The sequence below is a fragment of the Dipodomys ordii genome, unplaced genomic scaffold (genome assembly GCF_000151885.1).
Source record: "Dipodomys ordii isolate 6190 unplaced genomic scaffold, Dord_2.0 Scaffold22, whole genome shotgun sequence".
Classification (NCBI taxonomy): domain Eukaryota; kingdom Metazoa; phylum Chordata; class Mammalia; order Rodentia; family Heteromyidae; genus Dipodomys; species Dipodomys ordii.
The window spans coordinates 3429694-3441554 of record NW_012267238.1 but is presented as its reverse complement, the minus strand read 5'-3'; the positions used below and the strand labels follow the sequence as shown (position 1 = coordinate 3441554).

At 41.3% G+C, this 11861-nt stretch overlaps 1 long non-coding RNA gene across 1 annotated transcript in view; it reads right to left on the bottom strand.

Annotated features, from left to right (window-relative positions):
* Positions 1-1045: 1045 nt before the first annotated feature.
* The window catches only part of LOC105984009, a 12396-nt gene continuing 1580 nt past the window's right edge, over positions 1046-11861 (bottom strand). Inside the window, exons 2-3 of the long non-coding RNA XR_001174974.1 lie at positions 2279-2331; positions 1046-1103 (exon numbers count right to left, since the gene is read on the bottom strand). This is a non-coding gene — a long non-coding RNA (uncharacterized LOC105984009). The remainder of the gene's footprint in view (positions 1104-2278; positions 2332-11861) is intronic.

Sequence of the window (11861 nt, the reverse complement as noted above, 5' to 3'; positions counted from 1 at the left end):
GAGCCATAGCGCCACTTCCGACTTTTTCTGCTTATGTGGTGCTGAGGAATCGAACCCAGGGCCTCAGGCATGCAAGGCAAGCGCTCTACCACTGAGCCACCTTCCCAGCCCCCTCATGGTTAACTTCTAAAATTCACACCAACCCAACCCACCTTTATAGACCACTCTTCCTTAGCTCACCAATGACCTCTACGTTGCTAAAATGCCAGGGATAATATTAAGCCCTTATCTTTCCTGATCTCTCAATAGCATGAGGTTCAAACTGAGATGTGACATAACTTTCTCCTTGTCTGCCATGTTTTCTCCACTTTGGCCTCTCCTCAATCTCATTGGCCATCTCTATCATGCTTGTTCAACTACTCAACCTTCAAGTTCCTCAAGGTTTGACTACAGAGAGGTAGTCAAAGATCACAGAATAAGTCCAGGGCATAGTGGTACACTACTATAATCCCAGCACTCAGGAGTCTTCCAGGCTAGAGTGTGCTAGACTCTGCTGTTGTGATAGATAGATAGATAGATAGATAGATAGATAGATAGATAGATAGATAGATAGATAGATAGACAGACAGACAGACTGATAGACAGACAGACAGACTGATAGACAGAATAAATATATGATAGAGCCAGAAACCAAACTTTCTCTAGGGCTCTCTATGAGACTCTTGCTCTTACTCACTACTTCATGTTCTTGCCCAAGGGTCTCCTTGTATAAGAAGTAGGACTAGGTCTCTGCCACTCTTTTCAAAACATTATATATCATTCTAGACAAAATTAGATTATATATTGCTAGAGGGTCACTTTAGTCAGACCAACCAACTACTGGTGGCTCACACCTGTAATGCTAGCTAATCTGAGGATCACAGTTCAAAGCCAGCCCAGGTAGAAAAGTCCCTGAGACTTTTATTTCCAATTAATCACCAGAAAACCAGAAGTGGCACTGTGGCTCAAAGTGGTAGACCATTGGCCTTGAGCAAAAGAGTTCAGGGACAACACCCAGGCCCAGAGTTCAAGCCCCACAACCAACAACAACAAAAAAAGAAGGGAGACCGATATCAGAAAATAATGACTTACCTGCTGAATAAATGGGATTCTCTCCTGAGATTCTGAAATTTAAAAAGAGAGAGAAAAGGAAAGTATGTTGAATGCAATTAAATATCTACGTTTACTTTCAAAACTACCAAAACATGTATGCTCCTCACTAAGGATATATCAATCCTTGATATTGCCTTACTTTCTCTTTCCATAAACATTAAGAGCAGGTTCTTTTGGATATGCAAATATAAGTAAGATATCTCTGTCCATGGTCTATGTGAGAATGATACATGTAAATATATGTGAATCACAAAACAGTACTATTGATCCATAACAGAAACATATACAAGATTCAGCAGAACACAAAAAAGGTGTGTCACTTCTACCAGGTAGGTGAAAGTATCTAAACCAAGTTTTTAAAATGAGGAACTATGGCCTGGGGTGTAACATAGTAGAATGCCTACCTTGCATTCATAAGGCCCACAGTTTAATCCGCCACGCGCGCGTGCATACACACACACAACACACACACACACACACGCACGCGAGCGCGCGCGCACACACACACACACACACACACACACAGAAAGCAGCTAGGGGATTAAGATTGTGGATCAGGCTTTGAAACCATCTAATGCTAGACTGGAGATGTGGTTCAAGTGGTAGAACACGAGCTATGGGCAAAAGGTCAAGTAAGAGCACAAGAACCTGAGTCTAAGACCAGAAACTGCTTGATTTTGTATATATTTCAAAAGTGAAAACAACAGTGTTTGTTAAACAACAATGTAGAATGAAAAAAGCAACAGTGTCAAGAATAACACCAAGGATTTTTGGCCTAAGCAACTAGATAAGTGAAACTGCCTTTTACTGAGAATGAGGAAGGAGCAAGATGGCAGGGGAATTAAAGCTTGATGTGCTTAGTAGATAGACAATGCACATGAAGAAAGAAAACACTGTAGGAAGCTGAGCACTGGTAGCTCACCCCTGTAATCCTAGCTACTCATGAGGCTGAGATCTGAGGATCATGGTTCAAAGCCAGCCCAGGCAGGAAAGGCCACAAGACTCTTATCTCTAATTAACCACCAGAAAACCGGAAGTGGTGCTAAGGCTCAAGTGGTAAAGTACTAGCCTTGTGCTGAAGAGCTCAGGGACAGTACCCAGGCCTAGAGTTCAAACCCCATGATAAACAACAAAAAAAGGAATTATGAGTGTTACAACTAGTTATATTTGTTACTAATATCCTTACCTTAAGAGGGAAAAGACTTGTTTAGAAACAGAGTTGTTCCCTAGGCCCAGCACCTACAACAAAACAGTCATATTAGAACAATGTTAACAAATTTATCTATATATATCTTTCTCTATATAGATATATAGATATAGAGAGATATAGAGAGTGATATATAGATATATATATATATATAAATATCTCTATATAGATATATAAAACAAACTTCCAAACACCTCTCTTCAAATAGGCTGATTACACACAATATACAAAACAAACTCAGCTGGGGCTGAGTTCAACCCCCAGTACCCTAGTAAAGTACGCAAAGGCTCTCATCTAGCAAAGAAGGTCTAAGAACACACAATAATATACAATATAATAGTATATATTAATAGCCGGGCGCTGGTGGCTCACGCCTGTAATCCTAGCTACTCAGGAGGCTGAGATCTGAGGATCGCGGTTCAAAGCCAGCCCGGGCAGGAGAGACCGTGAGACTCCTATCTCCAATAAACCACCAGAAAACCGGAAGTGGCGCTGTAGCTCAAGTGGTAGAGCGCTCGCCTTGAGCTGAAGAGCTGAGGGACAGCGCCCAGGCCCAGAGTTCAAGCCCCACGACCGACAAAAAAAAAAAAAAAAAACTCAGCCTGGGCACTGTCCCTCAGCTCTTCAGCTTAAGGAGAGCGCTCTACCACTTGAGCCATAGCACTATTTCTGGTTTTCTAGTGATTTATTGGAGATAAGAGTCTCATGGACTTCCCTGCCCAGGATGGCTTTGAACCACAATCCTCAAATCTCAGCCTCTTGAGTAGCTAGATTGCAGGTGTGAACCCCTGGTGCCCAGCTCTGCAATGCATTTTGTGTCTGCATCTTCACAGGTGGCATGGTAGTGACATAGAAATGGAGAATAGGTATAGACTAAGGCCTCAGATCTGATCTTGTCTCTGTCCATGCTATGTTTAGGGTTTTTTTTTAAATTTTTTTATTTTTTGGTCTGGTCGTGGGGCCTGAACTCTGGGCCTGGGCACTGTCCCTCAGCTCTTCAGCTCAAGGCTAGCGCTGTACCACTTGAGCCACAGCACCACTCTGGCTTTTTTCTTTTTGCTTATGTGGTGCTGAGGAATCGAACCCAGGGCCTCGAGCATGCAAGGCAAGCACTCTACCAATGAGTCACCTTCCCAGCCTGTTTTTTTTTTTTTTAAAAGAGAGTGTAATGTTTTTAGAATTTTCATGCCTGCCTAAAATGTAGATAATAGAAAGAATAATTGTGAGAAAAGGTATTAGAAAGGCAGAATATTGTTGTTATTAAATGTTAGGCCAAAGTCTTTGATCCGTCAGGACCAGTAAGGAAAGGAATAGTGTAGGAGAGAGTGAAGGCAATAAATCTAGTGGAAGACTGAGGTGGTAATTTGTGTAAGAAGGAGAAAACCTAAACTTAGGCACTGATAAAGATGTATCTATAAGAGATGTTAAGAAGATGGAACAGGCAGATGCTAGTGATAGATTAGATGTGAGCAGTAAAAGATACTCTGATTTGAGTACTAGGCCAACTAGAAAGTAGATAAGCCAGTTTCCCATTCTACCAGCATGTGATCTGCTGCTGCCTGCTCCCTTCTGCCAACAAACTCCTAGTCCATCAGCCTAGAATGCAAAATAGATAGGAGATTCACCAAGTCCTTTTTGACCTCCTTAATGAGAGAGAAGAAAATGACTGAGATATTGGATGCCACCTGCAAAAAAGCTGCCTAGAGTCAATACTTTAGACCTGAATTCTAGATGGTTTTGCCCTTCACAATGAGGGAATACTGGAAAAAGGACAGTTATGATAGTATGGTAAAGGAAAAGAGAACCAAATAGTAATTTGTGATCATTTTTTAAATGGTTGAACTAATGTATTCTTCCTCTCTTCTACACCATTCTTCATGGTGCAATCACAGTGATTTCTAAGCAAATCTGATCATGTTCCTGATCTTCCAAGGATTGTTTAATGGTTTCCACTGCTTATGACAGTGCTGCCCAACAGAAATTTCTGCACATGTGCTAATGTTGTACATTTGCTTGGTCTTATAGATAGCTACCAGTCACACGTGGCCATTGAGCACTTAAAATGTGACAAATGTGACATAGGGACTGGATTTTAAATTAAATATACCTGTAAGTGTAAATATCTAGTGGCTCCTTGTAACAACTTACAGGATCAGATACAAACTCTTAAATATGTATACCAAGTCCCAAAAGGGCACTTGATGTAACTTGATATAACCAGAGTTCTTACATATTCTTCATTCTTTAGCTAGTGACCAAGTTTTCATGAAACTTCTAAACAATAAGACTTTCTTGGGAAAACCAAAATAACACAGTATAGAACACTTTTCCAGGCTGTGTTTACTTGTCTAGCCTGTTCCCCCTCCCTTTTTTTGTCAGTTGTGGGGCTTGAACTCTGGGCCTAGGCACTGTCCCTCAGCTCTTCAGCTCAAGGCGAGCACTCTACCACTTGAGCCATAGCACCACTTCTGGTTTTCTGGTGGTTTATTGGAGATATGAGTCTCACGGACTTTTCTGCCAGGGGTGGCTTTGAACCACAATCCTCAGACCTTAGACTGCTGAGTAGTTAGGATTACAGGTGTGAGTCACCAGCATCTGGCTCCCCCTCCCTTTTATTTATTTATTTATTTATTTAGCCACTCATGAGGCTTGAACTCAGGGCCTTGGCACTGTCCCTGAGATTCTGAGGATCCAGGGACCCAGGGCTTCATGCATGCAAGGCAAGCACTCTACCCCTGAGCTACCTTTCCAGCCCCCAACCCTTTTTTTTTTTAAGGAATTTTTTTAAATTTTCTAAGAGACAGGTTTTTTAAAATTAATTTTATTTATGTGGGACCAAGGAATCAAACCCAGGGCTTCATGCATGCTAGGCAAGCATTCCACCACTAAGCCACATACCTAGCCCCTCTCATCTTTTTAAAAATAAATTTTATTCCTCCACCAATAGAAAATCCTGGAATTTTACAGACATAATATACCCTACCAACTCTCATTTTCTTTTTGTACCTGTACTAGAGTGAACTCAGGGCCTGGACACTGTCCATTAACTTTTTCACTCAAAGCTAGCTCTGTTACTTGAGCTACAGCTTCACTTGTGGCTTTTAGGTGGTTAATTGGAGATAAGAGTCTCACACCTTTCTTGCCTGAGCTGGCTTTGAACAATGATTCTCAGATCATAGCCTCCTGAGCAGCTAGGATTACAAATATTAGCCACTGACACTTGTTCTCTTTTTCTCTCTTTTTACACCTACAAGATGATATTTCTTTACTCACGCACCTTGAAAATTCATGCCTTTTTCAGGAGTCAAGTCAAAAGTTACCTTTTCTATACAACTCTCAATCTCTGACTTTCCACACCCTTTTCTTATGCCCCCAACACAGTGTGCTATAACTACTTGTTCATTTGTGTATCTTTTCCACTAAATTGTAAAGAGAATTTTCTTCACTTTTGTTTTCTCAACATTTGCACAGATAATAAGATATACTGAGACAACATATATATATATATATATATAATGACAATATCAAATTGATGTTGAGTGAAATTATGAGTTTGTAAACATAGAAAAGTTCCTAGGAAGTAGAGGTGTGGCTCAAATGGTAGAACCTTGAGAGAAAAAGTTCCTGTATTTAACTATGGTTTTAGATCTTCAATCACATACACATACACATCAGAAAATGAAAAAATGCCGAGGAGGTTGGAGATGTAGCTCAGTGGTAGATCACTTGCTTAGCATGGGCAAGTCCTTGGCTTTCAACCCCAGCACTAAAGAGAAAAGAAAAAACCTGGAGGTACTTGGCCTTTCCAGATTTATTTTTATAAGCTAGCTTTCTTTTAAACCTTAAAAAGCTATTCTAGCTTTCAGCACAACCACATCAGAGAAAGCCATAGGGAACAGGAGAACAAAGGGAAACCCTTTAGAAGAAGACTATGCTTGATCTCAGGTTAAAGTTCCTTTAAAATAATGTCTATGGTCACTTATAATAAATTGTTTCCCAGTGGTGCTGAAAAGTTCTAATTTAGTTTAAGTGAAAATATATAAATTAAGCTACCTCAAGTTGCTAGAAACTATTTTAGTTTCAGTAGGTGCTTTTCTGCTCCTATTTTTTCTGGTACAAAGAAAATCATACTTGAAATAAATATATAAAAGCTTATATGTGGAGGAGGGCTGACTACCCAGGAAATGTTAGAAAGAGGTGCTGCTGCCCCAGCTTCTACTTTAGGAGCAGTTTTCTGCTTCTGCAGGGCTGGGCTGTTTGGTGATTACCTAATGCCAGAGAGAGCTAAAGAATGATGAAAGAGACTGCAAGTGGTAAGCTCAAGTGGGTAGTGAGGACACAGGAGCCCATTAAAGAAGAGAGAGGATGCAGAGAACCACTCACAGAATGCAACTTAGACAAAATTTTTCTTGAAGTCAAACCTCATGTTCTACTTGATTCAGCTCAGCCTCCAGTATTATTATACAGTTGAACCCTTTTTCTCCAATTGTATTTCCTTTGTGCATTACCTATTCATGTTTTTCTCCCCATTTATACCTTGGTATACTTATACAATTCCTTAAAATTTTAGCCTATTATTATACACACATTTACATATTAGGAAGAAGCTTGTTATCTGGTTAAGACCACCATGCTATAACTCAAGAAATCTGGGTCTGAATCCCAGTTCCACTATTAATGACCAGGAACAGGTCACCTCCTGCCTAGTTCTCAGTAGTCAGACATATAAATGTAGGGGACAAACTCAGAGTTTTAAGATCAAGGGAAGATGGTGATAGAGCTTCATTCCAAATTCCTGCTTTCGGCTTAGACCTAAGCAAGCCCATTTGTTTTTTGTGTTGGGAGGGGAAAAAGGGGGTCATGGGCTTGAACTCAGGGCCTGTGTGCTATCGCTGAACTTTCTGCTCAAGGCTAGCACTCTACCTCTTGAGCTACAGCTTCCCTTTGTCTTTTTGAGGGCTTAATTGGAGATAAGAGGCTTGTGGACTTTCCTGCTGAGCTAGCTTCAAATTTCAATCCCCAGATCTCAGCCTTCTGAGTAACTGAGCCATTGGCACCTGGCTAGTGTCCTCTTTTATTCACTGAAATTTTAAAAAGTTTTAAGGGCCTCTAATAACTTTAGATTCCATTATTCTGTCATACAGAGATAGTTACCTAGTAACAGAACAAGTCTCTCTCTTCTTTTTTTGTCGGCCGTGGGGCCTGAACTCTGAGCCTGGGCACTGTCCCTCAGCTCTTCAGCTCAAGGCTAGTGCTCTACCTCTTGAACCACAGCGCCACTTCCGGCTTTTTCTGCTTATGTGATGCTAAGGAATTGAACCCAGGGCCTCATGCATGCAAGGCAAGCCCTCTACCACTGAGCCACCTTTCTAGCCCACAGTTCTCTTATTAGTTCCATTTCACTAATGAGGAAATAGAGGCTTAGTCCAAGTGAATAGATTATTCTTTATGTCCAGCTACAAAGGAGCCAGACCTCCAGTTTTCTCATGGTCCCTAGCTCATTCTTGAATTCAGAACCACCTTCATATTGTAAATAACAGCTTTATCAAAAACTGGGCTGTTTAGGATCTCACATTCCTTCAGTGTGCATGTTCTTAGTAGGAAATGACCTGCAAAACCTCTACCCTAAACCACGTGAAGTAACCTGTTCTTTACACCCCCAAAAAAGTAAACTCTACAGAGTAAAACAGAAGTCACTCTGAGTTAACAATGCTGTTTTGACATAAGAACTAATGACAGGCTGCATGAAGGACTCTCTTATATGCTTGACTATATAGCTCCCTGTTTCTACACAGCTGGGTGTGATGCTATATGTCAGTAATCCCAGCACTCAGGAGGTTGAAGCAGAAGGATCTTGGATCTCAAGGCTAGCCTGAGGTATATAATAAGATTCTCTTCAAAAACAAAAACAAACAAACAAACAAAAATGTGCTCAGCAGGTGCAGGTGGCTCACACCTATAATCCTAGCTACTCAAAAAGCTAAGATTTGATTATCATGGTTCAAAGCCAGCCTAGGCAGAAAAATCCATGGTCCTCTTATCTCCAATAAACTATTAAAAAAAAAAAGCCAAAAGTAGAGCTGCAGCTCAAGTAGTAGAATGTTGTCCTTGAGTAAAATAAGCTCAAGAACAGCAGCTAGGCCCAAAGTTTAAGTCCCAGGACTGGCACCAAAAAATAAATTAATTAAATAAAAAATTAAAATTAAAAAAATATATATGGACTTGAGTAATGGCATTGCTCAAGTAGTAGAGTACTTGTCTAGCAAAGATGAAGCTATGAGTTCAAACCAAAAAAAAAAAATTTAAATAAACTTGGGTTAGGGATATAGCTCAATGACAGAGCACTTCCCTAACATACACAAGGCCCTTCTTTATTCCTTTCTCTACCTCCCTCTCACCTCTTCCAGGGAGAGAGACTGAGTAAGACTAATCAGGGTAAAGGATTAAAAGACACAGCTTTTGAGAAGGCACTGCTTATCTAATACTCCTACTTTGGTGAAAGTTTCCTCCCACTTCAGAGGTCCTTATCATTACAAAATGTTGACTCATTGTCTCCAGACTGTACCACTCTGGGATTCTAAGGTCATAAGGCCCTAAAAGCTCTAAAGTCTTGTAATTCTTTTTTTTAATCATTAATTTTAATTGCAAATTTGATTTTATAGCTATTTCTCCACTTTTTTTTTTTTTCCGGTCAGTTGTGGGCCTGAACTCTGGGCCTACGTGCTGTCCCTCAGCTCTTCAGCTCAAGGCACATGCTCTACCACTAGGGCCACAGCACCACTTTCTCTTTTTTCTGCTTATGTGGTGCTGAGGAATCAAACCTAGGGCCTCATGCATGCAAGTCAAGCACTCTACCACTGAGCCACCTTCCCAGCCTAGTCTTGTAATTCTTGTGGAACCTGACAAAGGGATAGGGCAGTTGTAGAAGAGCCAGTTTCTAGCTGATTCTCCTGTCTGCTCCACTTCCAATCTGCTTTCCTGGCAGTGATTTGGGGTTCAAGTGTTCAATTAGCAAAACCCAAGGCCTTGGGCAAGCTCTATACCACTGAGCTACATTCCTAACTCTGCTCAACTAAGAAATATAAAAATTATGACACATTTATCCACAAAATACTTCATCCTGTCCAATTAACAGCAGAAAGAAAAACAGATGCAACTAACAATATCTAATATAGTTTGTTTCATTGTGTTGAAACAGAAGAGCTGAAGAAATGCCTCAAGTAAAGGTCCTGCCTAGCAAGTACAAGGCCCTCAGTTTAAAATCCCATCCCAACTAAAATTAAATAGATAAATAAATGCATAAATATATGAAAAGGATGGCAAAGGTTAATTGCATTTGTTTCCAGTTGGTAGTATAGTGGGTTTTATTTCCAGCATACTTTTAATAATTTGTTTTCTAAAATATTCATATATATTCATATTCATATATATATATATATGCTGTAGGCCACACCTGGTGCTACCAGTTTATTTGGGGAGTTGGGGACAGAGATGATTCATCTCAAGATAGGGAGAGGTCACCAGGGTTTTGACTGAGACTGTCATTTAAGGAGAAGGACAAGCACTGAACAGAGCGGCGACCGATCAGCTCAGCCAGAGTTCATCCCGGAAGCTCTGACGGTGGCACTACACGGGTCAGAATCCAGCGGCAAAAGTAGAAGGTAACGTGGCAGCCACAGCCCTGGAAGACCTGTCCGGACAAGCCAATCTCACCATCTGAGGCCGTCTACGATAGCCCCGCCCCCTGCCTCTTCCCATTGGTCCACCGGGGCTCATTTTGTTTCCCGGGACCCGCCTCCCTAGCGAGGGGGCGGTGCGCTCTTCCTCCACTTAAACTATGGTAGCCATGCTGAGTGTGGCAGCCATACTGTGTGTGGCTCCGCAGAACAGGGTGGGGCTGTTCTGTATCACTGCGGTGACTGTCCCTCCTAGACCGCAGGTTCTTTTCCTTTTCTTGGGAATCAAAGGAAAGAGGTGGTTTGTCACCAAAATAATCTTCAGTTGGGAGTTGGATGTTTGTGAGAAGTGCATTTATCTACAGCATGCCCTTCAATACCCTGGTTGAGGGAGTGTCTTAGTTTCCTACAGATGATGTCATCGCAAACCTTGTCTAGGTCCTAATGCCCGCGATTAGGGTTTTAAAACCACTAAAAATAGGAGCTCTTTAGAGATGGGATGATTAAATAACTTATTGTTCAAACCTAAATAGCTTTAAAAGTCTATTAATAATTATGAAAAGCACAACATACGTAAATGTGGATTGTTTTAGGTCATAGCTACACTACTTAGCTAAAAGTTCCTAGGTCCCCTGTTTTGTTTTGGGTTTTTTTGTTTGTTTTGTTTTGTTGTGGGTCTTGAACTCTGGGCCTGGGCACTGTCCCTGAGCTCTTCAGCTCAAGGCGAGGGCTCTACCACTTGAGCCACAGAACCACTAAACAATAACTTTTTCTTTTCTTTTCTTTTTTGGTTATGGGGCTTGAACTGCCTGGGCACTGTTCAGCTCAAGGCTAGCTCTCTACCACTTGAGCCATAGCGCCACTACCCATGAAACGATTTTCTCCAATGAGCTACCAAAAAAAGCTGGAAGTGGAGCTGTGGTTCAAGTGTTAGAGAGGTAGCCTTGAGCAAAAAACGTTCAAGGATAGCACATAGGCTCTTGAGTTCATGCACGTGTGTCACACACACACACACACACACACACACACCGTTGATATACATTAAGAGAAAAATTGAATGTTCCCTGTTAAGCAAAAGACATTCCCAGGGTCTGTTCTGGTTTCCACACTTTTATTGAGGTACAACTGAAACAAGCTGACCATATTTGAAAGGTGACATTTGATCAGGATTGTCATATACTTTCTTGAAAATACCACCATAATGTTGAGATGAAGAACATTTGCATCACATCCCAGTGCTCTTTTTGTTTTTCTGAGGCTCATTTGCAACTCATCTCCTCTTTCTCCATCCCCAGGAAACTATTGACCAATTTTCTGCTATCCTGCATTAGTTTACCTCTCGTACAATTCTATAAAATGAAGCCAATATAGTATGTATTTTTCTGCCCTCTTTAGGTATATTGATTTTGAAATTTTTTTCCATATTGTTCTTATAGTTTATAGTGTTCCTTTTTTTCCCTCCTCCTCCTCCTCCTCCTCCCCCCTCCCCCGCCTCCTCCACCCCCTCCTTCTTCCCCTTTCCCCCTCCCCCCCCTCCTCCTCCTCCTCGCAGAACTCATGGCTTTACATTTGCTAGGCTAGTAACAATTTCCCACTTGGCCCACACCTTCACCCACATTTTTGCTGTTTTCTCCTCCATATGGGGAGAGTTTGTTTGGTTTGGCTTTGTACCAGTACTGAGTCTTAAGGCCTGGCTGCAGTCCTTTGGCTTTTTTCTCAAGAATGGCACTCTATTACAGATCTACTTCTGGCTTTTGGTGGTTAACTGGATATAAGAATCTCATTAAGGGCTGGGAAGGTGGCTCAGTGGTAGAGCGCTTGCTTTGCAGGCATGAGGCCCTGGGTTCGATTCCTCAGCACCACATAAGCAAAAAGAAAAAAGCCAG